The sequence below is a fragment of the Zingiber officinale genome, chromosome 3B, assembly GCF_018446385.1.
Source record: "Zingiber officinale cultivar Zhangliang chromosome 3B, Zo_v1.1, whole genome shotgun sequence".
Lineage (NCBI taxonomy): Eukaryota > Viridiplantae > Streptophyta > Magnoliopsida > Zingiberales > Zingiberaceae > Zingiber > Zingiber officinale.
In genome coordinates, this window is record NC_055991.1 from 24,909,711 (window position 1) to 24,936,547 (window position 26,837).

Here is a 26,837-nt window from a genome sequence, read left to right on the forward strand (position 1 = left end):
CTAAGGCTTGGTCATATTAACTTAAGTAGGATTCAAAGGCTTATAGCTGATGGACTCTTGGGTTCATTAGTGATGGAAAACTTTCCAACCTGTGAATCTTGCTTGGAAGGTAAAATGACCAAGAGACCGTTTAAGGCTAAGGGGTATAGAGCCAAAGATATGTTAGAATTGGTTCATTCTGATTTGTGTGGTCCTATGTCTATCCAGGCAAGAGGTGGTTTCAAATATTTTGTCTCTTTTATAGATGACTATTCGAGATACGGATATATTTACTTGATGCGCCGCAAGTCTGAGTGCTTTGATAAGTTCAAAGAGTACAAGGCTGATGTGGAGAAACATTATGGTAAAAGTATCAAGACACTATGGTCTGATCGTGTTGGTGAATACCTCTTAGGAGAGTTTAGGAATTACTTATCAGAGGCCGGAATTCAATCCCAATTGTCTGCACCTGGTAGACCCCAACAGAATGGTGTGGCAGAACGAAGGAATAGGACTCTTATGGAAATGGTTAGATCGATGATGAGTTATTCAGAATTACCAAATTCATTCTGGGGATATGCTCTAGAAACGACAGCACACATTCTGAACTTGGTACCTTCTAAATCAGTACCCTCTACTCCCACAGAATTATGGAATGGGCGTAAGCCTAGTCTAAGACACATTCAAATTTGGGGTAGTCCAGCACATGTGCTAAAAGCATATGCTGATAAGTTGGAATCTCGTACAGAAGTTCGTGTGTTTGTGGATTATCCTAGAGGAACAAAAGATGATTTATTTTATAGTCCTAAAAATCAGAAGGTCATTGTTAGCACCAATGCCCAGTTTTTAGAAGAAGACTATATAATGAACCACAAGCCCAAAAGTAAAGTTGTTCTAGAAGAAATTAGAGAGGACACGTCTACTTCAGTACCATAAGTACAAGATGAAATATCACTAGAAGCTGCAACACGTATCACAAGTGATACACAACTACAGACAGTGCCTCGTCGTAGTGGGAGGGTTGTGAAGCAACCTGAGAGATTCATGTTTTTGGGAGAGTCTTCGGACTTGATCCCGGGTAAACATGAACCTGATCCCCGGACATATGACGAAGCACTCCAAGATAAAGATGCAGTATCTTGGCAAAAAGCGATGAATTCTGAAATAGAATCTATGTATTCTAATAAAGTCTGGGAGCTTGTAGAACCATCAAATAATGTAAAAGCTATTGGATGTAAATAGATCTACAAAAGGAAAAAAGGGACAGACGGGAAGGTGGAAACCTTTAAAGCAAGGCTTGTTGCGAAGGGGTATACTCAGAAAGAAGGAATCAATTATGAGGAAACCTTTTTGCCATTAGCTATGCTTAAGTCTATTCGGATACTCTTATCTATTGCTACTCATATGGATTATGAGGTTTGGCAAATGGATGTCAAGACAGCTTTCCTAAACGGAAGTCTTGAAGAAAACATCCATATAAAGCAACCAGAGGGGTTCATTGAAAAAGACAAAGGGCATCTAGTGTGCAAGCTTAATCGGTCCATTTATGGATTGAAGCAAGCTTCAAGGTCTTGGAACATCCAGTTTAATGAAGTAATCCAATCATATGGATTTATTCAGTGTTTGGATGAGTCTTGTATATACAAGAAGTGTGATGGAAACGTGGTGGTATTTCTTGTACTATACATAGATGACATTTTGTTAGTTGGAAACAATATCAAAGTGTTATCGAAAGTAAGGGTATAGTTGTCTAAACAATTCGATATGAAGGACTTAGGAGAATGCGCACATATTCTTGGGATCAAAGTTATAAGGGATCGCAAGAAAAGGATGATGTGCTTGTCCCAAGCTTCATATATAGATACAACCCTTTCTCGTTTTAGCATGCAAGACTCCAAGAAAGGTTTTTTACCTTTTATGGAGTAACTTTATCTAAAGGGATGTCTCCGAAGACATCAAAGGAGATAAAGGACATGAAGGTAGTTCCTTATGTTTCGACTGTCGGAAGCCTAATGTATGTTATGCTGTGTACGAGACCAGATATCTGTTTTACCGTGGGTATGGTTACAATATATCAAAGTAACCTTGAATAAGGACATTGGACTGTTGTAAAGCATATATTAAAGTACCTGAGAAGGACTAGAGATTATATGCTAGTTTACCAAGCAGATGATTTGCTCCCTGTGGGTTACACGGATTCCGACTTCCAATCAGATAGGGACAATAGTAAGTCTACATCAGGTTATGTGTTTACTTTAGGAGGTGGAGTCATTGCATGGAGGAGTGTTAAGCAGAAATGCGTTTCAGACTCAACCATAGAAGTTGAGTATGTGGTAGCCTCTAAGGCAGCCAAAGAAGTTATGTGGCTCAAGAACTTCTTGATGGACTTAGATGTGATTCCTGGTTTGCCCAAAATTATCACAATTTATTGTGATAATAGCGGTGCAGTAGCAAATTCGAAGGAACCACGAGCCCATAAGGCGAGTAAACATATAGAGCGCAAGTGTCACTTGATATAAGACATCGTGAAGCGAGGAGAAGTTGTTGTCTCAAAGATTGCATCAGTAGAGAACCTGGCAGATCCTTTCACTAAGGCCCTTCCGACGAAAGCTTTCGATCGACATGTTGAAGAAATGAGAATCAGATGTATGGCAGCGTTTATGACAACATAGTCTTTCAGTATAAGTGGGAGATTGTTAGAGTGTATACTAAAAGATTAGCTTTTTGTAAATATTTATTTTGAAATAAAAAATCACATTGGTCAAATGTCTACATTTATGCTAAGTGTAGTTGTTCAAATAATATATATTGTAGATAATATGGTATGTGGTGTTACACATAGAAGATAATGTTATCAATTCATTATAAATTATAAACAGTAGCTCATGACTGAGATGGAAAGGAACAAACCATTAGAATAGTCGTAGTGTAATTAGGTATTAGTTTATCTTGACTGATAAATTACACTAGTACACTCTTAGTGTATTGAGCGGGACCATTTAAGGTAAGTTCTTTTTATACTGACTTAATAAAAGAACAAGACCTTTGTTATTATGAAAATGTGTGCTCTTAATCTCGATATAATAACAAGCATGTGTACTTGGTATTTATTTCTTTGACTTATCAAAGAGTGAGATTTAGCTCGATAAATCAATAGGCCCGATAAGTTGGGAAATGATATTATTTATAGTGTGTGTTGTTGATTATAGAAGGAAATTATGTCCTAGTAATCTAGGTTGATAATATCCCCAAGGGAAACTCATAAGGATTGTCATGTAAACCCTGCAGGTGGACTTACTCCGGTATGACGATAAGGTTGAGTGGTACTACTCTTGGACTAAGATATTAATTAAAGTGAGTTGTCAGTAACTCATTTAATTAGTGGACATTTGACATGTTAAACACAGGGAGATTAACACACTCATGATAAGAAGGAGCCCAAAATGTAATTTGGGATTGGTGCGGTAGTTCAATAATAATTTATTAGTGGAATGAATTATTATTGATGAAATTAAGTTGGGTGTTTGGGGCGAACACGGGAAGCTTAATTTCATCGGGAGACCAAAACCAATTCCTCCTCTCGGTCCCTATCATAGCCTCTTATTTATAAAGTGTGATACCCACCTTCCTACCCAACCTTAGGTGGTCGGCCAAGCAAACTTGGAGTCCACGCTTGGGTCGGCCAAGCCATAGGTTGAGCCAAGTTAAGGTGGTCGGCCCTAGCTTAGAGCCCAAGCTTGGTGTGGTCAGCCATGTAAAAAATAAAAGGGATTTTATTTAAAATCTTTCCATATGTGGAAGCCATGATTTTAAAAGAGAGTTTAAAATTTAAATCTTTCCTTTTATAACTTTTTACAAAAGATTAAGAGAAAGATTAGATATCTTTCCTTATTTGTAGTCAATAGGAAGATTTTAATTTTAAAGAAAACTTTCTTTTTTGGAAATTATCCACATGTTTTAATAGAGAGATTTTAATTTATAAAATTTCCTTTTATAACCAACCATGAAGGAAAAAATTATTAGAGAAATTTTTATTTTAAAAAATTTCCGGAAACAAATAAGGAAATTTTAATTTTGTATTTAAAACTTGCCTTATTTGGAGCACATAAGGTGGTCGGCCATCATAAGGGTTAAAAGGAATTTTTAATTAAATTTTCCTTATTAACCAATGGCAAGAAAAATAAGGGATATTAATTATAATTAAATTTCCTTATATGCCAAAACCAAGGAATATAAAAGAGGGGGTAGAGGTGCCTCACCTCACACAACATATCATATAGTATTCCCTCTCTTTTCTTCCTTGGTGTGGCCGGCCCTAATCATCCTCTCCTCTCTTCTTCTTGTGGCTGAACCACATCATCTCTAGGAGTTCTTGCGGTGGCCAGATTTTTCTTGGAGAAGGAGAGAAAGGAGACTTTGCTCTTACATCCCTTGGAGCTTGAAGGTTGGTGGCCGAAACTTGCAAGAAGGAAGTTGTCTTGGTGGTTCTCATCTCAGTAGATCGTTGCCCACACAACATCCGTGATAAGAAGAGGAATATGATAGAAGATCAAGAGGTTGTTGCTTACAAAGAAAGGTATAACTAGTAATTCTATTCCGCATCATACTAGTTTTTCTTTGTAAGAATTTTGAAATACCAAACACAAGAGGCTAGTGATTCTATATTTTCGGATTTGTTTCGAATTTGTGTTTTTTTGTTTTTCGATCTTGTGATTCGATTGTTCCTTTTGGTTAAACCTAGGGTTACTATAAGGAAATTAAATATTGAATTTCGTTAAGAGGTTTTGTCGAGACAGTGGTGGATGTTCCCATACCCAAGAAGGTCAAGTGCCTCGCCATGTTTGACCTGGGAATCAATTTTTGAAATAAATATTTAATTGAATTTGTAACACGGGTGGATTTAGATCTATAATGTTAAGTATCGTTTGTGATCCAAGTATAAACCTTTAAGAACAGATAAGTTAAATTTAGAATCAATAATGTTAAGTTTTGTTTGCGATTTCATATTTAATTTCTAAAGAACACAATAGGTTGTTAGGTATGGTTCAGGACTTGTATAAAATTTTTGTACAGGGGAACCGGTACGATATTCGTAGGATCAACCAATAATGACTATTTAAAATTAAGAGAAATTGTTAGTTTTTACTCACGACAACTATTTTTTAATTCCTTATTCGTCGTCATTTTTGGTGCTTTAAAGGTGAAGCACTAACACAAATGCAAATATAAATGTAAATGTAGGGATTTTTTATTTTTCCAAATGAGTTGACATGATCCGAGATTATCCAGTAACCAAAATGTAATCCAAGAAATCACCATGGGAACTAAAGTACTAAGCAAATAGGATGAATCATGACTATCTAATAATATCTACCATTCAAACTTAACTAAAGTGAAGGTAAGATCCTTAAGGTTAGGCCAAAACTCAAACTTGTCTCCGTACAATACTTAGCTCATTTCATACTACCAAAGATAGAGAAAAGAGGTACACTAAACATGCTAGCATTATCTCCACAAAATATGAATCAAGAAATGAACGTGAAAATAATTTTACTATTGGACAAGTCGGCAGTAGTGAGGAATAATGTTCTCAACATGCCACAAGACAATTTAAAAGAGAGTCAAAATGATGATAAAAAAAAAACAAGCAAACAATAACAAGAACAAGCAAACAATAAAAAAAAAAATGTAAGTAGAGATGCAAGCTAAAACTAAAACAAGCAAAGCAAAGAAAAGTGCAAACAATCGAAATAAATGAAAGAGCTGAAAATAAAGCAATACAAATAAAAGTGCAGGAAATGTAAAGGAAAGAAAATGCAAAGAAGTTAGAAAGAAAATCCAAAAGACTCAAGTTGTGTAAACAACCCCCCAACCCACTTAGACTTTTCATTATCCTGATGAAATCAGTATGGTGGAAGAGGTGGGAGATCAGGAAATTTTGAAAAATCATCTAGAAGTAAAGCAATAAACCATTTTACACTATCCCTCATAAATTTATGATATGAAAATAACTCATCAAAATCATCTTGAAGAAATTTCATAAAACCCCAAAAATCTTCATTTAGTTTCATTTGATGTCTATGGGCTTCCATAAACTCGGCCATTTGTTTACACAACTCTCTTTCACTCCTAAAACAATCTTGCAATTACTTAAATTGTTCGTCCCCCATGTATAAGTCAATTGTAAGCAACTTTTCATGTACTTCCAAATTATGATGAAGGTTATCTAAAATAGGATGAAATTCATGGAAATTAAATCTAGCAAGATCTCGGTTAATTGAGGAGATGTTTTTAGGAGCTAGAGTGAGGAAGGGGCTAGAGTATTGATTTTTTAAGATCAAATGCCAATTATCTCTAATGTGAATCATGGTTTAAGTCTGGATTGGGAAATCGTAGAGGGAAGTTGTTTTTGAGTAAGAGACTATACCCATATTCCTCGCATCATATCATACGAATTGCCAAACATGAATTTAAATCTATTTCAGGACTGTTGTCGACCGCCTCTAAGTCATCAAGATCATAACCTAGCACTAGTGTCGTACGAGTTAGCATCCCACCCAAAATAATAGGAGTAGTAGAAGACGTCTTCTCTAATTTCACTAAGTGTTTTAGGAAGAAATAACTAGAGTTTATTGGAATATTTTCAACTATTGCCCATAAACAAAACAAATGAGAGAGCCTCTCAATTCCTTCCTTATCAACACGTCCAAGTATAGTATTTTTCATCATCAAGTGAAGATACCTAAAAATGGGATTAATGATACTAGTGGCCTTAGATACATGATTATAGTGAAATTGTTTAAAGATCATTTTCCATATGTTTGAGGTTTCAAATGCAGGGAGAATTGTATATGTTCCATCATTAGGCAAATCATAACATGCATTAAAGTCACCTAGTATATATTCATAATCATCATTAAACAAATGGAATTTGAGCTCCCCCCTCCTTGCACATTATCAACAGTGATTGAACTTAAAATTTCTAAAATAATTCTAGGGTAAGTCGGGTATTACATGCTCATCAAGTTGCCCCATCCAATCCTCTCAAGGAACCAATCTACATCATCTCTAAAACCCAGTACATCTAAGGTTTCTTGGTCTATCAACTTAGTGCTTAGAATGGAACATTTAGATAATGAATTATAATGATACATTTGTTCATCACTAGAGAAAATGATACCGAAGTTGTTAGATGTAACTTTGAAGAGTGTATTCCTTTCTTTTGAGGCAACCATATTCTCGTTTCCTTTCTTTGATGAAATGCTTCCCTTGATTGGATTTGACATTGTGAATGATAGAGGTTGAACTTTAAAGGGAATAGATGATCTAGGTGGAAGGGAGCAATTTGACAGCTTTTGGAAGAGGAAAAATGGGACAAGGAAGAAGAAGCGAATGCAGTCGGCGGGCACGACCATGCGGTTTCCGCACGACCATGCCCTAAATTGTTGATGTTGGGTTGGGTCGTGTGAGCTTCACACAGCCTCTTTTTCACTGATTTCACATGGCTATGTCGATTGACATGGTCAGATTCTTCTTCCTCTCGGTAGACATTGCATGACTGTGTCAATTGACATGACTAGGGTTGGCTTCCTCTCAGTTAGCTTCACACGGTCATGTGAAGTCACACAGCCACAACCCAACATTAAGAAGAAGAGGAAGAAGAGCAAAAATTAAGAAAATCACCATCACCCAAAAGATTACTTCACCTATATAAGGTGACTTCACAAAAAGGGTTACTTTACCAAAATGGTTACTTTACCAAAAATGTTACTTCACCAAAAGGTTACTTTACCAAAAAGGTTACTTCACATAAAGGTTAATTTTACAAATGGATTTTGTACTCATTTAATGAATACTAAAGTTTTTGTCTCTTAATCTTCCTTTTGATCAATGATGTATTAATCTCTATTAATATTCATTAATCTTAATGGGTTGGATTTAGAATATTAGATTAACCATTAATCCAATAAGTCATTAACCCAATAAACCAATGAGTCTAATCCGAATTCATTCGAGTCTAACTCAATATGTATAATTCAGATTAGACTTAATCCTATAATCATCTCTAAATTAATATATTCTTTGTGTGTGACCCAATAGGCTCTTATAACATTGGCAATGTATCTAAAATCATTTTAGATACATAAGCAATGAGTGACATCTAGCAATGCATCATTACTACCCAAGTGACAAGAATATCGAGATCTGTCCTAACCTTTCAGTATTTATTTGTAGGACCATTAGATTCGATAGAGGGGGGGTGAATATCGATTCGAAAAAACAAGAGATTAAGCGCAGCGGAAAAGTAAAATAGACACAATGGTTTTACTTCGTTCGGAGCCTGTGACGACTCCTACTCGAAGGCCCGTGGTCCTTGACCACTTTCGTTGGGCAATCACTAGCAATTCGGAATAATAATTACAAAAGAACCGTACAGGGAATGCTAATGAAACTGAAAAACAAATACCGACAAAAGGGAAAAGAACGGAGCGTAGTGTCGGAGCTTTGTTGGCGTCGCACTGAGCGTCGAGCAGCAAGACCAGCAGTAGAAGAGTTCTCAGCTTGATTGATTTCTGAAGCTCCTGCCTGGGGCTTTTTTTATATGCTATTCCGGGCGCCTGGATTCCTTCCGGGCGCCTGGAGTGTGACGTAACTGCTCAAACCAAGATGCTCCACGTGGCGACGACTTGGCTGGATAAAATTCGCCTTCCGGGCGCCCGGACCACCTTGTTCCAGAAAACTCCTTTTTCCTGCAAAACAAAGTTAGTCCGAGGCAAATGTATATCCTGTAAAACAGATTGTCAGCACAGTTAAGGTTCAACAGATGGATAAAAGAGTATGACTTAGATTCCATCTTTCCGAGACCGGAATCTAGTCACGATCTCGACTTAGATATCCGAAATGGATCTAAGCCGGATCGACGCCTAATGTTCCCTTCCCGGGAACGCGTCCTCACAGTCACTCCCTTCTAGTGACTTACCTTTACTCACCTGCGACGTCCGGTCAGACCTAGCTGGACTTCTGCCAGCGTCCGGTCAGCCCGTCGACCCGCTTGGACTTCTCGCCAGCTATCCGGTCAGCCCGTCGACCTAGCTGGACTTCTCGCCAAGCGTCCGGTCAGCCCGTCGACCCGCTTGGACTTCTCGCCAGCTATCCGGTCAGCCCGTCGACCTAGCTGGACTTTTCCTGCACACTTGATCAAAGTGTCAGACAACAACACAACTAACTTAACCTATTTGTCATTCATCAAAACCTGGGTTAGACCGTTAGTGCTACCCGCACCAACAATCTCCCCCTTTTTGATGGAATGACAACCTGGTTAAGTTAGTGAAAACATATGCAAGAAAACAACATGCATTTATGTGGTTGTAAAGTTTGTTAGTTTGTATTTTCAAATTGGTTTAGCTAACTTAACTAACTTAACCACCTAACCCTCCTCCCCTTTGGCATTCATCAAAAAAAAATGAACAAAGGTAAATAACCATAGTGAAGAGTTACTGTAACAGGTAATCAAATTTTGAAAGATAGCTAAGTTTGGTTCAAAATTTGAAAGATAAAAGTGCAATTTTTAACACCAAGTTAAAAAAATAGTCAAGTTGACTTGGGGTAGACAAGTTGAGTTTTGAAAAATTAACGTTAATCAAGTTTAACTTTTCACGCGTGTAGAAATTTTCAAGACAGGTTTTTCAAATTTATTTTTTATGTTTAAGTAACATATAATTTTTAAAAAGGTAAATTTTTCAACTTCGATTTAAAACAAAGCAAAAATTAAACTTTTCAAGAAATAAAATTTTTTTCAAAATTAATTTTTAAGGCTAATTTTGGAAATAGTTAATTTTTCAAATCAGGTTTGAAAATTAGGTGGGATTAAACTTTCACATTTTTCAAATACTTAGTTAAATTTAACTTTTTGTAAATCAATGTTCAAACATAGGTTAGGTTTTAAAAAGCATTTTTCAAACATACAAAATTTGAGTTTATTCTCCCCCTGAACTTGATACTTACTCTAACCAGCTGTCTAACCAATTAGCTACTAACTGACTATCAGAAGATAGTAGCTTTCACTTGGTTAGTCAGATTAAGTTAATTATAACCAGTCAGTGTTTGTCTTGACTGATGAACTTTAATCTGATTAATGTCCGAATTGTATTTAACGTCCAGACTTATGTTGATGCACTGAAATAAGCATCTTAAGTCCAAACAGTTGGCCTATGCATCTCACCCCTTTCTATGTTTGTCAAACACAAGCAAGGTAAACCTAAGGTGTTGGTGAGATGCTCAAAGACTAGTCCTATGGGTACATGCTTTCTAAGGATGGAAAGCTAGTCTAAGGCCAAAACTATTTTTGAAAATCTAAAAATGGAAAGTTTTCAAACAAGTTTAACCTATAAGTTGGTAAAATCATTTTTGAAAGTATTTTTGAAAGATCCTAGCCTATTAAGATAGAACATATTCAATGTAAGTTTGAAATGCCACTAGATAAATCCAAAATGTTTTACAAGTAGTGTAGCTACAGAAGTAGGTCATCACTAAAGCTACTGAGATGATGAAGGGGGTGGTCCAGATCCCAAGGATCGAAGAAGTGCCATCAGCTCAGTGTGTCGGGTGTCCCCGGCAGCTCGTAACTCGGCAACCTCTCGCCGTATGTCCCGATGAAAATCAAAGTTCTCTTGCTGGAGACTCGCCATAGCTCTCTCTAGTCCGGTCATACGGTCGGCTAGAGTGCGGGGAGCGTGTCGTGGTGCTCGAGCTGGGGGTGGTGGTGGAGCCGGTGCGGCTTCCTCTGGAAATAGTGCGAGCATGAACTCGTCCACCTGTGCGTCTGGATCGGGCTGGTGCTGTGCCCCCCTCCGCCAAGACATAGTCCCGTCATCTCTATCTATATGGATGTCGGCTAGGGAAAAGTTCCGAGCGGCTATAACATCGAACTCGGTCATATGGGTAACGTCTCCCCTAGTGACATCAATGTGCAACGAGGACAAATAGGCTGTCAGAATGTGACCAAATGGCATATGGACTCTACTGTCAGTCACATATCCAGCTAAATAGATGATGGTGGAGAAGATATGTAGGCTGATGTCAATTTCTAGCCTATGAATCAAGGCATAAAGTAAGAACGAATGGAAAGGGCGCATCACAGCGATGTCTCGAGTAGTCAGTGGTAAAATGCAAAGGACTACAACCCTATAAAGAGCGTAGTCCTGGACTCGAAGTTCTACTGACCTAAACTGTGTCACCGTGGGATCTCTCTCTCCCCCGAAAAAATACGAATAAATCGTATCGAGAGTAATATGTGAGTAGGGATCTTCGAACGGTAGATCCCTCGGAGGATAGCACAAAAAGGAGCAAGTAGATGGACGCAACTCTAAAAACTCTCGGATGGTCGTAGGGGAAAATACGATATCGCGCCCTAGTGGTATAGGTGAGATCGTCTACTTTTACTAGGTTATTGCAAAATTCGGCACACAGACTTATGTTTATTGGACTGGTACATTCGACAAGGTTCCTTAAATTATAGTGGCCTATAACCTCTAAAGCAGAGGGACATGACCTTAGAAAGAACGATCTATCTATGCAGGTAGTCCTAATGGCCTTATAAATGGTGGACTCAAATTTAATCCTAAGTTCGTCTGTGGGAAACCTAGGGTCTGTACTAGCATTGGAGGGTCCAGCACCAGTATTTGTTCGTTTCCTACTGTATATAAATAAAAGAATATTCAAAAAAAAATTGAGAAGATAAAAAATAAAATTTTAGAGAGGGGAAGAATTTTTTTTTTTTTTGAAATTAGGTTTGAAGTTAAGTTTTAAGTTTAAAATAATTCTTTTTAAGTTTAGAATTTTGAAATTAATTTTTTAAAAATTAGAATTTTGAAATTAGTTTAAAATTTTGAAAATAATTTTTAAGTTTAAAATTTTGAAATTAATTTTTTAAGTTAAAATTAAAATTTTGAAATTAATTTTTATGTTTAAAATTAAAATTTTGAAATTAATTTTTAAGTTTAATATTAAAATTTTGAAATTAATTTTTAAGTTTAAAATTAAAATTTTGAAGTTAATTTTTAAGTTTAAAATTAAAATTTTGAAAATAATTTTTAAGTTAAAATTAAAAATTTTGAAATTAATTTTTAAAGTTAAAATTAAAAATTTTGAAATTAATTTTTAAGTTTAAAATTAAAAATTTTGAAATTAATTTTTAAAGTTAAAATTAAAAATTTGAAATTAATTTTAAGTTAAAATTAAAATTTTGAAATTAATTTTTAAGTTAAAATTAAAATTTTGAAATTAATTTTAAGTTAAAATTAAATTAATTTTTAAGTTAAAAAATTTTGAAATTAATTTTTAAGTTAAAATTAAAATTTTGAAATTAATTTTAAGTTAAAATTAAAATTTTGAAATTAATTTTTAAGTTTAAAATTAAAATTTTGAAATTAATTTTAAGTTAAAATTAAAATTTTGAAATTAATTTTTAAGTTAAAATTAAAATTTTGAAATTAATTTTTAAAGTTAAAATTAAAATTTTGAAATTAATTTTTAAGTTTAAAATTAAAATTTTGAAATTAATTTTTAAGTTTAAAATTAAAATTTTGAAATTAATTTTTAAGTTAAAATTAAAATTTTGAAATTAATTTTTAAGTTAAAATTAAAAATTTGAAATTAATTTTTAAAGTTAAAATTAAAAATTTTGAAATTAATTTTTAAGTTTAAAATTAAAAATTTTGAAATTAATTTTTAAATTTAAAATTAAAAATTTTGAAATTAATTTTTAAAGTTAAAATTAAAATTTTGAAATTAATTTTTAAGTTAAAATTAAAAATTTTGAAATTAATTTTTAAGTTAAAATTAAAAATTTTGAAATTAATTTTTAAAGTTTAAATAAATTTTTAAAGTTAAAATTAAAAATTTTGAAATTAAGTTTTAAGCCTTATTCATCTCACCCGAACTATATTATCAATCAGGGAATCCTATGATTTTGTGAGATGAAATTGGTTTGATTACAGACTTTTGGTTTAACTTGTGTTAGATTCAGACTTAGCTTTGGTTTCCACAAATAAGCATTCTTCGGATAAACTTCTAAGCTTGGTGAGTCACAAGGACATCATTAGAAGTAACCAACCTTTCGAGGTTTTTCGAATAGTCCTATCCACGGAACTTAGTACTAAATCTTGGTCTAACTGGTTAGGATTCGTTTAAGGGTAGCTTCGGTCAGTTCCACTTGGCCAAATGCACCAGATCGAAACCATATCTTTCTAGACATGCGATGCCCAAGTTTCCCTAACGTACTATCATCCAAAAATTTCACCAATACCATGATTCAAGTTAAACTTGGTCTCTAATTCTAATTGCCCTGCCGGGTTTGTTAGTTTTGGGTTACCCTGTCGGGTAAGTTAGTTTTGGAGGTGCCAGCTATTCTGGAGCCTCCCCCTGAATTATTGGCCATTAATTTAAGTTTTAATTTTAGGCTTGTGTCGATTCTTTTTATAGTTATAGTTAACTTGGTGATAATTTTGTTGTTTCTTAAACTGTTTAGATTTTGAATTTGATTTAGGTTTGTGTTTTGGATTTTGGTTTGGTTTATTTAATTTTATATAATGTATTTTTTCTTTAGGTATATAATATTGATTAAGTCCTACTTGCGTGGTCAGACACGCTTTCGGAACCCAAGCTAAATTGGTTGACTTGTATTGGGTTATTAATGATTTGAAGGTTTTATTTGAATTCGACTTATATCCTAGTCCGGTTTTATTATAACATGCTTTTTGATTATTTAGGATTAAGTCTAGATTTTTTGATCTTGTTGTAAATTTTTCTAGCATTTCTTTTAAATCTTTAACATCATTTTTTAACGATAGATTTTCCTCTTCAAGTGTTAGATCTTGAGTTGGATTCGAATTTTTTAATTGTTCCTTGAGGTTTTGATTTTCCTCAAGAAGTGATTTGTTTTCATTTTCTAATTTAGTTAATTTACTATTTAAACAGGAAATAATTCTAAAAAAAATTTTGTTTAAATTAAAGTATACCTCATTCGGGCCTTCGGAAACGAGTACGGACTCGTGGCTTGTTTCGGGTTCAGACCCGTCTTCATCTTCCGACTCGTTTTCTGTTTCGGCTTCGCAGGCCATCAGTGCGAGGTGGCTTTGATGTTTCTGCTCTTCTTCCTCCGATTCGTCCGAGGAGTCGTTGTAAGATATCGCAAAATAAATAATAAATATTACTGGACGAAAAATCTTATTGGATTTCTTAGGAATTTTTAGAAATTTTCTGGGATTTAAACGGAGTCCGTATGACCCGTTTTGATGGGATGGATTCGGGGTACCGCGAAGCCTATTTGGGATACCCATTTAAATGGGAGTTGATTAAGGATTTAACTTAAGGTTAATTAACTTAAACCTAAGTTTTATTTTCTTTAAATTTTTCTCCCGATTCACTTCCTTCCCCGATCCCTTCTTCCCTGACTCCCCTCCCCCGCGATCCGATTTCATCGCCAGTCGTCGGGAAGCGACGCCGATCGCCGGCACAAGGCAGCCCTTGATCGTTGAGGAGGAAAGCTACCGCCCCGACCTCTCCCCTTTCTCTCTCCCTCGCCGCGAGTCTCTTTTCTCCCGAGCCCCGAGCCCCTTTCTCTCGATTTCTCCTCGTCGATCGTCGACCCACGAGACGTCGGAGCCAAGCTCGCAAGGTCTCCGATCACCTCTCCTCACCGGATCTTGAAGGTACTAAAGATGTCCAAGCCATCTCTGGAGGTGTGATCGCTTCCTCGGTTGGTCCTTTTTCCCCGTCCAGGAGATCCGATTAGGGTTCAATGAGGGGCATAGATCCGCGTCGTCTCAAGCCAATTGAACTTCTCATTCATCCTCTTCAATTCGTTTGCTGGAGAGTGATCGGTTGCTCTTCATCAACCGGATTGGAGTAGGCGAGGGCACCTGGAAAGGACCAAATCTAGGTAAGCTTCATCCGAAATTGGGTGATTTCAAAGACCTTACCTCTTTGTGATGTTCTTCTTGATCTGGACTCTAATAGATTCAAGGGTTTTGCTGTTTTGTGAGGTTGTTCTTGTTCTGGATTGGAGGAAGGCATCGGATCAAGGTATTGGTAGATTTCTCTTCTACCGATCACTGCTTCTCCACTTCTTGAAGCTGTGGAGGTCACGGGTGAGGAGGCAAGGGACTATTGAGGTGAGTTTTGTATTATGAATTAGGGTTTAAGCAAATCATTTGCTGTATGGTTGGATTATGGATTTATTCTAGGGAGGATAGGTGTGTGTGTGTGCTTGTAGCTTATGGACAGGGGTCATGGGGTTGTGAGCTACTGGATTAGCTGCTTCATCTTAAGGTAAGTGTTTTTCTAGTGATGTACTACTAGTTTTCTTATTAGAGTGCTACTCTATTGGGTTTTCTAAGGGATTGTAGAATTGATTCTTGATGTTAGTAGATGACATGTAGATTAAACGATGGTGTTAAATGAATTAATTGATTTGAATTTGGGATTTGGTTGTGATAAGTTGATTTGTGATGGTTATTTGGTGAATGATTTATGTAAATGGATACATGATCATTATTTGTATGTGTTGGATTGATTGAGGTTTATATTGGGTTGAAATTTGTGGATATGATGATTGGTTGATGTGGATTATTATGTGATCATTCTTGAGATCATTGGATTGCTTTTTGGTTGGATTGTCTGATGTGGTGGTTTGGTTAGTTGTAGATGATGATGTTAGGTTGTTGTGGATTTAGGATGAGTTTGGATTAGTGAGTTTTGGATTGATTAATAGATTGTGGATTATGTTTGGATCTAGAAGGAGTTGAATTAAGGAATTAGGTAAGTTACTTCGATTAGGGCTTTCCCTAATTAGATTGGGGAGTTTATTTAGCTATTTGCTACCTATGTAATTAGCTAAATATATATTATGTGATCGCAGGACTTGGATTCGGGACGAGTGTCTCGACGTGGGATTATTTGGCACGATCGACAGATCAAGGCGGGTATTTCTTCCTTTGCCTCTATGTAGTTTTTCTTGTACTTAGTGCATGGTTATTATTGGATGAATTAGGCTGCTTTATCTTCTATCCTGATCGGTTGCTGTTTTTCCTGCATGATACTTATGCTTGACCTTTGTGAACGATCTATTTAATTCATATACAGTCTCCACTCTTGATATCTACTCTGTTGTGATTACACGTGTAGAGTATGTCTTGTAGGGATTGTCGGGCGGTTAGTATTACCATGCTGATTGGGTACATAATGTGGATTGTATATAACTTGGTATGTGTTTTGGGAGTCATCAGGTTGACCCTACATTTGCATGTTGTATGTATACACGTGTTTGGTTATGTACTTTTGGAGGAGTTATGTTGATTGTATGTTTGTGTTTTATACACGTGTCTGATGTGTTTATTATTGGAGGATACATGTTGATTGTATTTACGATCTATGTATATGTGTCCAGGGGGATTATTGGGGATTCTTAGTTGATTATACATGTGTAGTTGTGTACATGTGTTGGGTGGGATGTGTGGATTTATCATGATGATTATACTCATGTTGGAGGTATTTGTGAGGTTGGGGTTATTGCATGGATGATGATTATATATATATATCATGTTCATCATTCATTGCATCTGATGACCATTATCTCCCTTGTGGTGAGAGAGTCATCAGTTGGTTTGGTTTAGCACCGCCCACTCGGCCACTCATGGGTAGTGGTAGTTGGAGCAGTTGCTGCTAGTCCTGTCGTGCCACCCGGTCACGAGGTTTAGTGAGATCCGGCGTTGTGAGCAGTCAGGGACCCTGATGCTATGTAGTTAGACAGCTACTAGCGGACTGTCCGCCTCGACCACTATATAGTGGGCTGGAGGGTAGTACAGTCGTCACAGACCCAAGCCTCTCGGCCATACAGGGGTCGTGGTGTCTAGAGAGGTGGCGGGGGTGACCATGGAGCATGCATACGCAGTTATTATTCTTGCATTTGATGCGCGGTGCATCTGCATTTGCATACATGCCTAGTAGATACTAGTTGCATGTGATTGTCGTTGTTGCACTTGATTGAGATATGGTTGTTGCATTTGGTTGCCATACTGCATACATGTCATTTATTTTACATGTATATGCAGTCGTACTTATATTGCACAGGTGTCACGGGTATATCTGTTGCAGATCCAGTGAGTTTACTGATCTTTGTACCTTGCGTCGATTCCAGATTGGGTATGTATTTACCATTATGTCAGCAGCGGTTTGTGCAGTTTGTAGGTTAGTTATGATTATGTCTGGTTATTACGTCAGGTATGTTCAGATGCATTGATTATGATAGTATGATCATGTTCTTTATTCCCTACTGAGACTGTATACTTGTGTTCTCCATGTTTTATTTGTAGACCATGCACTGTCTTTTCTATTACCCGCTGAGTTACCTATACTCACCACCGCATGTATACATTTATGTTTTCAGGTAGCCTGTAGATGGTTGGTGTCGCTCGGAGTATCCTGTCTGCCGGGTCCTACGTCACATCCGAAGATCGTGATTGTTTTCTTTTGTATATTCTTTTCTTATTTTTGGCATTGTATTTGTGTATAGCCGTGTGGCTATCTTATGGTTTTGGTGTTGTATTTGTTGTATAAGCCTAGCCGGCTAGCAGTGTGTTGATTGTGTTGTATTGGGCTTTCCGTTTTCGTTTTTCCGCTGTGTTGGTTTTTAGTACAGCCGTGTGGGCTGTTTTATATATAACTGCGTGGTTGTGATTGTTTCATTCCAGCCGTGTGGGCTGTTATTATAACTGCGTGGTTGTGTATACAAATATTCCAGCCGAATGTGGCTGATGTATTTTGCTTGTGATGCTTGATTGTCACCGGTGCAGGGGAGGTTCTGCCGGATTTTTGTCTGACAGGAACTCCTTTGGGGACGTGACAATTTAGTGGTATCAGAGCGGGTACGATGCCTGCTTTGTTTTGTTTTGGATTTTCGAGATTTATCTGATACCAATTTTTGGTATCAGAGTAGGTACGATGCCTATTATTCGTGTTTTGGATTTCGTGATTCGGTTTTCTTGATGTGACTTTTCGGGTTTTTGGACCAGGCAGCAGCAGGACATCTCCAGGCCATAGGAGGTATGTTTGCATATTGTTATCATGCATTTCTGTTGGTGTATGTATTGTTGCTCATATAGTTATGACATGTGTTAGTACTTTTGTTAGTACTTGCCTATTTGTTTGTACCATACATTTCATGTGTAGGGTCAATCACTGATCATGGTTGACCTACTGGAGATCAAGGATTTACAGTCTCAGGGGATTTCCTCATATCATACTACTAGTTGGTTGAGAGTTAGAGTCTCATACTAGTCTTGGTTACTATTAGCTAGATGGTGGATGATATCTGTATACCCATGTTGACTCAGTTAGTAGAGTACCGGTTTACTCCTGTTGATGATTGATTTACTTGGTTGACTTGTGTAGTTATGGTTTGACTGATTTACCCTTGTTGACTTGGGTAGTGGTGTATCGATTTACCTTAGTTAGTTTCATCAGTGGATGATTAATTTACTCTTATTGGATCGGTTAGGAGATGATCGATTTATTTTGTTGGTCCGACCAGTAGGGGACTGCCTTACTTTGTTTTTAGAGATTCCTATCTGTGGGATGTTTCATACTCGGTTAGATATTTTGACTTGTACCGGGGTAGAAAGGACTGAATTGGCCGTATACCAATATCGGCTTAGTCAGTCTGTAGAGGATTGTCGTATCCGATTCCATGGGGACTTTGACTATGGACTGTCTGTACCTGGTAGGATGACTTAGAAGATACATTCAGATAGGATACCGCACGATGTGGAAAAGTGTAAAGCTACCTGCTTAACACTTATGAGATACATCCATTACTAGGGTGTAGGAGTTGAGGAGTACCTTTGGATATATGATTTGTACTGGCGTGAGAGAGTTGAAGTTAGCTGCTTAACCTTTATGTGACCTGGTACCACGTGAAGGAAGAAGCAGAGAATGCTTGTTAGAGATCAGGTCATCACTTAGTGATTTATTTGAGGTGGTTTGGAGAGATAGTAGTTCTTTACCTCTTTCGGTAGCATGGTGGTTTATAAGGCGATGACTAGTAGACTCGCCTATCGTTGTTCCATGGGAGATCCTGACTCATGGGACTATTGGATATGATTAGATATCCATGACGTACTTAGTGATATATACCCCGCATTGGTGCGGAGGAAGTGGTATTAATTGAGTAATACCTAGGAGTTCCGATCGTAACTGGGTATAATTTCAGATGATGATCTTCGAGGGGTAGAGCGTCGATTGACAGATATTTTGATCAGTTGTTGAGTTGTAGCGTTCCTCTATCCTTGTGTTCATTGCTTGATACTGGAGGTTACTGAACCTTAGATGGAGCAATCACAGTATGATGGGGGTACAAGACAATGATTAGACGACTCAACTAACATTGTCTCTATCTAGTGGCTCAAGACCTTGACCACGTGATCATTTTACCAGATCTTGTAGTCTATATCTCATATTAGAGGGGTTGACCTTTTATCGGTATTTGTCGAGGGACATTTATAGATGAGGGTTGCGGAGATACTTGCTTGATGGGTAGATTTTTGGTCAGGAGATTGTGTGACCCTTTGACTTTGGATTGATATTCTTTTACTATGGATATTTGATTATTAGAAAAGATGAGATGATGAGATTTGACAGAATTTATGGATACATTTAGTTTGTTAGTAGTGGAGGTTGAAGGTTGGATACTTTTCTTTGACTCTATCTTTGTTTATGAGACTATCTGATATGATTGATTTATATTGAGGATGATTTTTGATTAGTGGATATTTGACTTGATGATCAGGTGTGGTGATATGGTGTTTGATGTTGATAGTGATGTGGAGTGATAGGTCTGTGATATTTATGGATTTGGTGATTTGTAGTTGGTGATTTGATCATAGGCTTGTTGTTGGGGATCCTACGGTTGAGTGCGCCTATGATACGTACATTATGGGTCATTGGTGTTACCATTTTAGGCATACTGTGCCCTAGACGTTTGATGGATTCGATGTACTTGGTATCATTAGGGAGTTTGGATCAGTTTTCATTGTCTTTATCGGCGATGTTGTGATCTATTCCCGATCCGAGGTGGATCACGTACACTAGCTTCACATAGTTCTAGAGATGTCTCGACGTGAACATCTATATGTGGAGTTAGTAGTACGTATTGTGATTGTCTTTTACGAGTTTTTGGGACACATTGTCTCTGGTAGAGGGATATCAGTGGATCCACAGGGGATAGAGGTTGTTATCGGTTAGGAGTAGTCATAGTCTATACCGGAGATTGATGGAGGATTTCTCTTGCATTGATATGTCGTTGACCGGATTGTCTAGGAAGAGTATGGAATTTTCCTGGATAGATGTTTATGAGATCAGTTTAGATAACTACACCGTCTTAGTTGTACCTTCTAGTGTAGACGGATTTGCACGCTACACAGAGGTATCATACCTGGGGTTTAGTGCAGTTTCGATATAGCATGAGCAGAGTAGTCTCGTGCCAGTAGTTAGAATTCTCGTGTAATGAGAATGAGATTCATTGATTTCCGTGAGAGATTATGTGTGTTCCCGAGCCACTTCTTATCCGGGAGGAGTTACTGCAGGAAACACCTAGATCTGGATTTGCGATACATTCGGGTGACATCTGATGTGTGGAGACATTGGAGCACTCTTATTGGTGGAACGATATGAAGAAAGACCTCGCGGATTCTATAGCTTGATGTTTATTATGTCAGCAAGTGGAGGCTGAACATCAGATGTTAGTAGGATTGTCTCTGTTGGTTTGGATACTAGAGTAGAGTTGGGAGCATGTTTTGACAGATTTTGTTGTGGAATTATCCAAGATATGGAGAGGATATGATGGTTCGGGTAATCATTGTTGGGCGACGACTTGCTCCCTGGCTATTGATTTGTAGGACAGATTCTTTTGGATTGAGTAGCAGGATTATACTCTAGAGGAATTACCGGACTGGATGATATATCTCTGAGGGTTGTTTTGGATGGAGATCCGCGATTTCACATCTTGGTTTTGACTGTGATTACAGTAGACTTTGGATTAGGAGTTTCACTTTAGTATATATTTTCATCTCAGACTGATGGATAGTTTGAGCGCTCTATACATGTGTTGGAGGATTTATTGATAGTGGATTTTGGATTTTAGAGGTGTTTGATTTATCCACAGTTGGCTAGATTGCAGAGTGAGAGTGATTGCAGAGTGAGAGTAGCGGGAGTAGGGTGAGTTCATAGCTCACAGAGTTGCCGCTAGTCACTTGGAGGAGGATTATCATGTTTGGAGATTTGTTTATGATACTTGGATGAGTGACATATGAGTATGTTGATTGGTAGTTACCTTGGAGGAGGGTCCCTAAGTTGACCAGTAAATTTGGGGACCAAATTTTTATTAGTGGGGGAGAATGTAAGATATCGCAAAATAAATAATAAATATTACTGGACGAAAAATCTTATTGGATTTCTTAGGAATTTTTAGAAATTTTCTGGGATTTAAACGGAGTCCGTATGACCCGTTTTGATGGGATGAATTCGGGGTACCGCGAAGCCTATTTGGGATACCCATTTAAATGGGAGTTGATTAAGGATTTAACTTAAGGTTAATTAACTTAAACCTAAGTTTTATTTTCTTTAAATTTTTCTCCCGATTCACTTCCTTCCCCGATCCCTTCTTCCCTGACTCCCCTCCCCCGCGATCCGATTTCATCGCCAGTCGTCGGGAAGCGACGCCGATCGTCGGCACAAGGCAGCCCTTGATCGTTGAGGAGGAAAGCTACCGCCCCGACCTCTCCCCTTTCTCTCTCCCTCGCCGCGAGTCTCTTTTCTCCCGAGCCCCGAGCCCCTTTCTCTCGATTTCTCCTCGTCGATCGTCGACCCACGAGACGTCGGAGCCAAGCTCGCAAGGTCTCCGATCACCTCTCCTCACCGGATCTTGAAGGTACTAAAGATGTCCAAGCCATCTCTGGAGGTGTGATCGCTTCCTCGGTTGGTCCTTTTCCCCGTCCAGGAGATCCGATTAGGGTTCAATGAGGGGCATAGATCCGCGTCGTCTCAAGCCAATTGAACTTCTCATTCATCCTCTTCAATTCGTTTCTTGGAGAGTGATCGGTTGCTCTTCATCAACCGGATTGGAGTAGGCGAGGGCACCTGGAAAGGACCAAATCTAGGTAAGCTTCATCCGAAATTGGGTGATTTCAAAGACCTTACCTCTTTGTGATGTTCTTCTTGATCTGGACTCTAATAGATTCAAGGGTTTTGCTGTTTTGTGAGGTTGTTCTTGTTCTGGATTGGAGGAAGGCATCGGATCAAGGTATTGGTAGATTTCTCTTCTACCGATCACTGCTTCTCCACTTCTTGAAGCTGTGGAGGTCACGGGTGAGGAGGCAAGGGACTATTGAGGTGAGTTTTGTATTATGAATTAGGGTTTAAGCAAATCATTTGCTGTATGGTTGGATTATGGATTTATTCTAGGGAGGATAGGTGTGTGTGTGTGCTTGTAGCTTATGGACAGGGGTCATGGGGTTGTGAGCTACTGGATTAGCTGCTTCATCTTAAGGTAAGTGTTTTTCTAGTGATGTACTACTAGTTTTCTTATTAGAGTGCTACTCTATTGGGTTTTCTAAGGGATTGTAGAATTGATTCTTGATGTTAGTAGATGACATGTAGATTAAACGATGGTGTTAAATGAATTAATTGATTTGAATTTGGGATTTGGTTGTGATAAGTTGATTTGTGATGGTTATTTGGTGAATGATTTATGTAAATGGATACATGATCATTATTTGTATGTGTTGGATTGATTGAGGTTTATATTGGGTTGAAATTTGTGGATATGATGATTGGTTGATGTGGATTATTATGTGATCATTCTTGAGATCATTGGATTGCTTTTTGGTTGGATTGTCTGATGTGGTGGTTTGGTTAGTTGTAGATGATGATGTTAGGTTGTTGTGGATTTAGGATGAGTTTGGATTAGTGAGTTTTGGATTGATTAATAGATTGTGGATTATGTTTGGATCTAGAAGGAGTTGAATTAAGGAATTAGGTAAGTTACTTCGATTAGGGCTTTCCCTAATTAGATTGGGGAGTTTATTTAGCTATTTGCTACCTATGTAATTAGCTAAATATATATTATGTGATCGCAGGACTTGGATTCGGGACGAGTGTCTCGACGTGGGATTATTTGGCACGATCGACAGATCAAGGCGGGTATTTCTTCCTTTGCCTCTATGTAGTTTTTCTTGTACTTAGTGCATGGTTATTATTGGATGAATTAGGCTGCTTTATCTTCTATCCTGATCGGTTGCTGTTTTTCCTGCATGATACTTATGCTTGACCTTTGTGAACGATCTATTTAATTCATATACAGTCTCCACTCTTGATATCTACTCTGTTGTGATTACACGTGTAGAGTATGTCTTGTAGGGATTGTCGGGCGGTTAGTATTACCATGCTGATTGGGTACATAATGTGGATTGTATATAACTTGGTATGTGTTTTGGGAGTCATCAGGTTGACCCTACATTTGCATGTTGTATGTATACACGTGTTTGGTTATGTACTTTTGGAGGAGTTATGTTGATTGTATGTTTGTGTTTTATACACGTGTCTGATGTGTTTATTATTGGAGGATACATGTTGATTGTATTTACGATCTATGTATATGTGTCCAGGGGGATTATTGGGGATTCTTAGTTGATTATACATGTGTAGTTGTGTACATGTGTTGGGTGGGATGTGTGGATTTATCATGATGATTATACTCATGTTGGAGGTATTTGTGAGGTTGGGGTTATTGCATGGATGATGATTATATATATATATCATGTTCATCATTCATTGCATCTGATGACCATTATCTCCCTTGTGGTGAGAGAGTCATCAGTTGGTTTGGTTTAGCACCGCCCACTCGGCCACTCATGGGTAGTGGTAGTTGGAGCATTTGCCGCTAGTCCTGTCGTGCCACCCGGTCACGAGGTTTAGTGAGATCCGGCGTTGTGAGCGGTCAGGGACCACGATGCTATGTAGTTAGATAGCTACTAGCGGACTGTCCGCCTCGACCACTATATAGTGGGCTGGAGGGTAGTACTGTCGTCACGGACCCAAGCCTCTCGGCCATACTAGGGTCGTGGTGTCTAGAGAGGTGGCGGGGGTGACCATGGAGCATGCATACGCAGTTATTATTCTTGCATTTGATGCGCGGTGCATCTGCATTTGCATACATGCCTAGTAGATACTAGTTGCATGTGATTGTCGTTGTTGCACTTGATTGAGATATGGTTGTTGCATTTGGTTGCCATGCTGCATACATGTCATTTATTTTACATGTATATGCGATCGTACTTATATTGCACAGGTGTCACAGGTATATCTGTTGCGGATCCGGTGAGTTTATTGATCTTTGTACCTTGCGTCGATTCAGTTAGGTATGTATTTACCATTATGTCGCAGCGGTTTGTGCGGTTTGTAGGTTAGTTATGATTATGTCCGGTTATTACGTCGGTATGTTCGGATGCATTGATTATGATAGTATGATCATGTTCTTTATTCCCTACTGAGACTGTATACTTGTGTTCTCCATGTTTTATTGTGGACCATGCACTATCTTTTCTATTACCCGTGAGTTACCTATACTCACCACCGCATGTATACATTTATGTTTTCGGTAGCTTGTAGATGGTTGGTGTCGCTGTCTGCCGGGTCCTACGTCACATCCGAAGATCGTGATTGTTTTCTTTTGTATATTCTTTTCTTATTTTTGGCATTGTATTTGTGTATAGCCGTGTGGCTATCTTATGGTTTTGGTGTTGTATTTGTTGTATAAGCCTAGCCGGCTAGCAGTGTGTTGATTGTGTTGTATTGGGCTTTCCGTTTTCGTTTTTCCCGTGTGGGCTGTTTTATATATAACTGCGTGGTTGTGATTGTTTCAGTCCAGCCGTGTGGGCTGTTATTATAACTGCGTGGTTGTGTATATAAATATTCCAGCCGCATGTGGCTGATGTATTTTGCTTGTAGTGATGCTTCAGATTGTCACCGGTACAGGGGAGGTTCTGCCGGATTTTTGTCTGACAGGAACTCCTTTGGGGGCGTGACAGTCGTCCCACGTTGCTTTGAGTGCCTTCTTTTTGGTTGGCTTTGGTTTGTCGAACTTTAGTTTTGGACATTCGTTCTTGTAATGTCCCTTTTTGTTGCAGCCGTAGCAAGTCACGTTCTTTTGTTTTGAGGGAGAGCTGATCTTTTGAAGATCCTTTTTGCTGAAGCTCCTCTTTCTCCTGGTGAACATTTTTCTTACCAAGTTCACCAGGTGTTCTTCGTCTTCAGAATCTTGATCGGAGTCTTCTTCAAGTTCAGGCTTGCTTTTCTTTTCTTTGGAGGAACCTGCAAATAGAGCTATACCTTTCTCGGCTCCAGCATTAGTTTGTTTGTGTAATTCTAATTCACAAAACAGCTCGTCTAATTTTAAGTTGGAAAGATTCTTAGAAATTTTGTAGGCATCCACTATTGATGCCCACAAACTATTACGTGGAAAGGCGTTTAAAGCGTACCTTATTAAGTCTCATTCTCCATTTGGTGGCCTATCACATGAAGCCCGTTGAGGATGTCCTTGATCCTCGCGTGTAGTTGATTCATTGTTTCTCCTTCCTACATTTTATATTAAAATTTTATTTAGAAGCAGTCTCGTTTTGTTACCTTAGCGTCGCTCGTTCCCTCGTGCGGTTCGATCAGCTTGTCCAATAGCTCTTTAGCATTTTTGTGTGGACCGACTGTTCAGTTCTTCTCTTGTCAATCCGCTTGTAGAGTGTTGATCGCTTTATTTTACATTGATGCTTTTTCTTGAGATCTGCTGTCCGGTCTTGAGGATCCACTAGATTCCGGCGTTGTCCCGGAATTTTGTAAGGTTTCGTAATGCTCATCCACCGAAGTTTGTTTTGAGGTAGACCTCCATGCACTTCTTCCAGTGAGGAAATCGTCCCGTTGAAGAGTGGAGGTCGCAGTGTTGAATCCTTCTTGTTGGGACATTCTGTGCATAAATAACAAAAAATATCCCAAGACTTGGTCTTGGATTAGTAAGGCGGGAGAAAATAAACAAAATCTAGATTCGTGTTGCACTAATTTAAATTGATTAGAGAAATATTAAGTTAACGAAACACCGGTTTTAAAATTAATTATTGAAAAAAAATTCACCCCCTGTCTGATTGGTGGTTGCACCAAATCAGAGCGGTACCTACTCGATACCACTTGTAGGACCGTTAGATTCGATGAGGGAGGGTGAATATCGATTCAAAAACAAGAGTATGCAGCGGAAAAGTAAAATAGACACAATGGTTTTACTTCGTTCGGAGCCTGTGACGACTCCTACTCGAAGGCCCGTGGTCCTTGACCACTTTCGTTGGGCAATCACCAGCAATTCGGAATAATAATTACAAAAGAACCGTACAGGGAATGCTAATGAAACTGAAAAACAAATACCGACAAAAGGGAAAAGAACGGAGCGTAGTGTCGGAGCTTTGTTGGCGTCGCACTGAGCGTCGAGTAGCAAGACCAGCAGTAGAAGAGTTCTCAGCTTGATTGATTTCTGAAGCTCCTGCCTGGGGCTTCTTTTATATGCTGTTCCTTAGGTGACGAATCTCAAACCAAGATGCTCCACGTGGCGACGACTTGGCTGGATAAAATTACCCTCCGGGCGCCCGGACCACCTTGTTCTAGAAAACTCCTTTTTCCTGCAAAACAAAGTTAGTCCGAGGCAAATGTATATCCTGTAAAACAGATTGTCAGCACAGTTAAGGTTCAACAGATAATTAAAAAGAGTATGA

General features: G+C 38.0%; 2 long non-coding RNA genes across 4 annotated transcripts; both read left to right on the forward strand.

The window, feature by feature from the left end:
- The first annotated feature begins 14,158 nt into the window (after nt 1–14,158).
- LOC121968150 lies at nt 14,159–15,959 on the forward strand. 2 transcript variants are annotated; one of them, XR_006107966.1, is made up of 3 exons: nt 14,159–14,920; nt 15,024–15,152; nt 15,899–15,959. It is a non-coding gene; the product is annotated as an uncharacterized LOC121968150 (long non-coding RNA). The 2 variants fall into 2 exon arrangements; XR_006107965.1 differs by having other exon boundaries at nt 14,896–14,920; nt 15,005–15,152.
- A 6,157-nt stretch (nt 15,960–22,116) lies between these two features.
- Nucleotides 22,117–23,229, forward strand: LOC121968151. Of its 2 annotated transcripts, none has more exons than XR_006107968.1 (3): nt 22,117–22,190; nt 22,294–22,422; nt 23,169–23,229. It is a non-coding gene; the product is annotated as an uncharacterized LOC121968151 (long non-coding RNA). The 2 variants fall into 2 exon arrangements; XR_006107967.1 differs by having other exon boundaries at nt 22,166–22,190; nt 22,275–22,422.
- The last annotated feature ends 3,608 nt before the right edge of the window (nt 23,230–26,837 follow it).